The following is a 6,000-nucleotide window of genomic DNA, read 5'->3' as shown; positions in this document are numbered from 1 at the left end:
AACAGACAGACAGATGGCCTGGCGGAGGTCTGCGCTCTCCGAGTGCTTGTCTAGTTTAGTATGTGGTCTAAAATGTGAGAAAAACGTCAGAGTTTAGTATGTCGTCCAAAATTTCAGTAAAATGTCATATTTTCGTATGTCATCCAAAATGTGACAAAAACGTCAGAGTTTAGTATGTCGTCCAAAAAGTGACAAAAACTTCATAGTTTAGTATGTCGTCCAAAATGTTCTAAATCATACATAACTGCATGTGAATACAATGTTCCACGGGAATGTCAATATCCTTGGCGGAGGTCTGCGCTCTGAGTGCTTTTCAAGTCTAAAAATGGTATCATAACTTGTCTGAGTTAGGATCTTTAACTGTCATGAAGCTTTGAATACACAAAGGTTGCATAGTTCAACATGTTTGGTCTAATAATCATCTTAAAACAGCAGGTGGATCCAGCAACAGTTTTGATGTCTGCCTGTAGCAGCAGCTACCCCCATCCTGGAGTGGAAGTCTCTCTAATTAAAGTCATAAACGGATATACGAGTTGGAGCAAAAGTTCTACACAAACAAAAGTCAGAAATTCAACCAAACTGAAATTATGACCACAAATGTCAAAGAAAACAAAGAAATCTTCCCTCTTGAGGAAACAAAACTAACAAATACTTGCTTGATTTTGCTTGGAAAAGGTCTATTAGTTGCCTGATTAGTCAGTCTAATGAAGTCAGTCTCTGTGTAAAGCAACTTGTGTGTAAATTGGTGCATTTATTTAAGAACATTGCTGGTTTGGTATTACACTTAACTTCAGCAAACTGAACTTAATTTGGCTGTATATTTTCAAGAAATTGCAGCTGGAGGCATAAAATATTACAATATACTACACACAGTAGCCTTTCTTGTTGATATAGACTATATTTAGGCTAATAATGTTAGCAGGCAGAAAGAAATCAGTCCACTGTGGCCAATTTAGTTTATCTAGTGCAGGTTTTTTTCCCCTGCTGCAAACTAATGATTGGTTGAAGGTAGGTTCAGTTCCAGCTGACCCTGATTTTATTTGGCTGACTACTGCACGTGTGTTTATGCAGAACCCATTTAGGCACAGCATTGAGTTGGAAAGCTATAGATACAGACATAAAACACAGAAAATCAGACTAATAAAACACCTCGTTTATGGGTGCACATAAGAAAACAACCTGTATCATCCTCTGTGTAGACTGGATAAAGTGCAAGTATTCTGAACAACGCAGCTGTAAATTAAACTGTTTTATCATCTAGAAACCAGTAATGTCCATACACAAAAAAAAACATCTTCATTCATCTGACAGAGATATTTCTGTCCAGACCAAAGTGGGTGACCAAACACCTACGGAGCCATAATAACTGTAACTGCCATCCCAAGAGCCGGTGTGGCTAAAAATGCCAGTGTAACATTTCATGAATCGGGCGAATCAGGACAGTATTAATTCAGCTTCTCATAAAGAAGAAAATGGACATTCCTGCGGAAATGTCACAGATTATTAGTTTAACAAATTAATCGAGAGAGCCGGTATATTCTGGAGAGAGACGGTGAGACAGAGAGAAGGGATCAGGAGTTATGTTGCACAGTGAGTAATAAAAAAAGGGCAAGAAATTGAAAACTCCATAGAGAGGAGGTGTTTAGCGGGGGAAAAATGAGTTGTGGTGGAAGATGTGGCCACTGCAAATAGAGTATATGAGAATACAATATGTCTGAGGAAAGTCCAGAATGAACGAGCAGGAGACAGGAGGGATGAAGAAAATGAGCAAGAAAAGAAGCTGGAGTTGTTCAGATCACTGGAACCTGTAGACGTCGTTTTATTGACATAGACACAAAACTAAAGGATGTAAGTGAAGTTTTAGCTATTTTTTATCTTGCATTATGTGCAAAAATGGCCCAAAAGGGGAAATTCAAAGGCTAATTATTAAAGTAAACTAAGCACTGTGGTAGGAGAATTGGTGCAGACTAAGGTGAACCTCATCTGAGCTTTGGCTCACTCTGCATGAACTGGATTAGAAAATAATACTTTAAAGGGAAGTTTGGGGTTTGGATTTGCATTTTTTAGCCAAGCTGGCTGCATGTTTCCAGGGATGGCAAGCAGTGGGGGAGCCATAATATCTCCAAAGTTTTTTTCTTTCAGCATATCTCTCGTAGGTTAAATAGTCTTTTTTTTTTTGCTTATTCACGCTAGTAATTTCCTCATGCAGGCAAGACGTCCATGTATGAATACATGAGAACTTAAATACAGTATTAAAGGCTCAATTAATCAGCAAATCTAAGCTAAGTGTTGTTCTGCTCACCCCCCTTGTTAAGACGTCACACTGTATCCATGCAGCCTTTACTTAGTTTTCTGGCTCAGTCTTGCATTGTTCAGCAGTTTGTGTTTGTTTCCAGAAGTCTTCAAACTTGGTTTTATCCGTCCAGTCTTTAAGAGTCTACGCAAGAGTTTATCTAATAGAGATATGTACGAGTTCTTTTCTCTGCATACATATAAACAGATGCATTTTTACAACGTCTGAACAAAATAATAATAGAAAATCTTTGAATATGCTACAAAAAAGTGTGAACTTTCGGCTTGGTTGGAGCTATTTGTCTGTTTGTGGTTGAATGGGGGGGGGGGGGGGGTGTGTGACTGTGCCGTTAAAATGGGAACAACAAGATGGATTCTATAAGAAAATATGTAAGAAAGCAGAGAAAATACATACAAAACACCTTTTCTTTTGATGTTTTCTTCCATTCAAGTGTTTGATTCACACTTCAAAACAGCAAAGTACTCACAATGGTTGACTAACGCAAAACACTTTTATGCCTTCAGTGGTTGGTGCGGAGAATTCAGATGGATGAACCATCAACTCATCATTATTCGACTGCAAGCAAAAATAAAGCTAGATGAAAGGCAAGTGAAGACGTACCAGCTTTAATACTTAGAAAACTGGTTCTGCTACTAGTTGTTACTCCAGTTCTCTAAGCACATATGTAGTTCTTGAACAGGTTAGTGTCTTGGTTGGGTGGCCACATTTAAGTCTAATCCCAAACGGCAATGTTGGTCAGTTGGTTGTTTTGGTCACCAAGTTGGTTCAGATGTAAATATTCCAACGACTATTGGATAAATTACCAAGAAGCAGGTGAAGAGTATAACGTTTATCAGCTTTGATGACATTTAAATGGATTGACACCATTTTCCTAGACGATGAAACTTTTCATCTTGAACCATTTCTCCTGTCCTTTGACTTCTGTACAGACATTTTTTCATCTTCCTCTTCTGATATGTACTTCTTGTATGCACTTCTAACAAACGTGAACACGCCAACACACCAGACTGTTAACATGTCAGACATTATACCTGCATGTAAACATCAGCTAATGAGCACTGTGATTATAAGAGTGCAGATATTTGCATTTCTCTCAAAGCACTGAACTGTGGAGATCACAGTAGGTTCATTGTTTTCAGACTGTTAGACAAAATGTTTAATCTTGAAATTAACTCTCAGCAGCAGCAGTTTCTGTTCTGGGCTCATTTTTCACTGCAATAAAAAGTCCAAAACATCTATGGAAACAACACAACCATGAATAGAAGTCTTCTGTGCAGTATGACATGTTATAGTGCCACAAATCACGCAAAAAGGAGGTTTACAAAAAAAATTCAAATCCTGGAATTAAATGTACAGTATTTTTATCATGTGCCCACAGGGGTTACCAATACTAGAAAAAAGGAAGCTCTCCATAGTGGACATATTTTACTACTTATTTTACTGAAAAATACTGCCCGCAGTTCAACCTAAAAATCCCCTTGTTTTTGTTATGTCACTGTTACTACTGACTTCATAGCTGCATTGTTTTTACAGTTTGTGGCTCTGATAAATGGTGTCATTTCAGTTTTTAAAAGAAAGTCAAAGCCAACCCATTCTGTGTAAACACTGCCTGCAGTTCAGCCAAAAGGTCCCAGAATTTTTGTCATTTCCCAGCTAAAGTCAGTGTGACTTCATGGTTGTGCTGAGGAAAGCAAAAAAAAAAAAGTCTTAATACAATCTTTTATTAGTTTCTTTTTGGCATTTTTTAAATGAGACATGCAGAATAAAGTGATTTTAATTAAATAGCACCATTTGAAGCTTAGATTTGGTGATTTTTTTTTCCTAATGCAGGGGCACCAATTAGTATTACAAGAATTGCCAGAAAGTTGAAAATCCAAGACTTCTTTCTGCTTTTACAGTTTGTGGCTCAAATAAATGGCATATTTGATGATGAAACTATGCATTACATGTAGCCCAAACACAAAAGATGAGCAATGTTAAATTTATAAGGATGCAGAAAGTCTCGATCTCAGTTCAGTCAACTGTGATGCACAATTTATGACAGGTCTAACAATTTTATCCGCAGCCTGTTAGTTAAAAAAAAAAAAAAAAAAAAGATCAGGCGTGATGAGAACAAAGGAGTCCTCAGATTTATGAATAAAGCGCTACAGTGGAAGGTTGTTAATACTAAAAACCAGCAGGCCGCTCTCAGAATTGCATCCGGCGTGATGGATGAGGCTGTCAATACTAAAAATTTATGGCTGGAAATGTAAGCGTCGGGGAAACGTGGGAGTGGCCGCTTACTTGTATCTCTGACAGGTTGCATTTTTCCCCTCGAATCTGATGCCTCTGCTGCAACAAACATGTCATAAAGGGCCACATGAAATCTGAAGCTAATTACGTCTGATGGCAGCGCTCTGACGGAGCCTGTCAGCCTCAGACCGGAGAAGCTGTGTGCTCTTTGACACCCGCTAAGCTTCCAGAAAGTTCATGTAATTGCAGCTCAATACCCAGGAGGACACTGGGAGGAGGCCAAGAGGCTCTGGAGGAGGAAAGCTCTGGAGACGACGGAGAAGAAGGAGGATGAGTGAGGGTGTTGCTGATGAGAAGAAAAGGCTTTCGAGAACAGAAAGGTAGTTGCTGGAATCGTGTAGAAGGACAAAGTGCAAGAAAGAGCAGCGCAATCGAAGAGAAGCTGTAGATAGAACTCTAATTCCATAACGCACACCGACTCTGGGTTGATATTTATAGAGCGATGCGTTTATCGCAGGTCTTGCACCGCTCCTCAAGATCCGGTCGATTGTGTCACTCGGTTCGTCCAATTAGGATCCACTCGATATCTCGAACCAAAGACTACGACAGGATCCTACAGAGCAGGCCAGGAGGTATGGAGGGGATGCACAGAAAAAAGAAGATGGATGCTGGAAGAAATGATGAAAGAGAGCAGAAGAAATTTACAAAGCAACATTTCTTTTGATGTTTGAACATTTGATGCACATTATAAAGCAACAAATGTAAAAAAAAAAATGCACAGAATTAAGTAAGAACTACCAGAAAAAGGACAACTTTTGGAAACACTTTTATTTCACAAAACTGGAGAAAAAAACAGGAAATACCAAATTATTTCCAATATTTTGCCCAAAGATTTTACCTATACTCGAAAAAAAGATAGCTCCCCATACTATATCTATACATAGCTTTCTACTTAATTGTTAAAACATTTTCCGTACTTCTTTCCAATCGCTCAGGGTCAACACTGCCTGCAGTCCAGCCAAAAAGTCTCCTACACTTTTTCATGCGAGAAACAAAGACAGATGCTTTCAGAAACGTTTTCAGAAAGACAAAATATACAGAGCACCTCTTCCATCAAACTTGTTGGTGCACATTATGAAGCAGAAAAACTTGCTTAAATTTGCAAAACTGTTTTTTTTTGGACAACTTGGAAATTCTGGACAACTTGGAAATAAGGATCCTTATTTTTTTCTTCTCGAAACTTGACATCATTCCACTGCAAGCCACAAAAAAAGTAAAAAATAGTACAGTATCTCATAAATATCATAAAAAAGAACCACTAATGTTTACTTTTTCGATCATTTGTTATAGTATTTAGTTAGTATTTTTCCCTGATGACCAGATGTGTTACCAATACTGAAAAAGGTTGTTCTCCATATAGTGCAGCAGATAAAGTCATTTTTTCACCAATAGAA

This window comes from Acanthochromis polyacanthus, chromosome 1 (assembly GCF_021347895.1).
Source record: "Acanthochromis polyacanthus isolate Apoly-LR-REF ecotype Palm Island chromosome 1, KAUST_Apoly_ChrSc, whole genome shotgun sequence".
NCBI classification, from domain to species: Eukaryota; Metazoa; Chordata; class Actinopteri; family Pomacentridae; genus Acanthochromis; species Acanthochromis polyacanthus.
Note: the sequence above shows the minus strand (reverse complement) of the source record.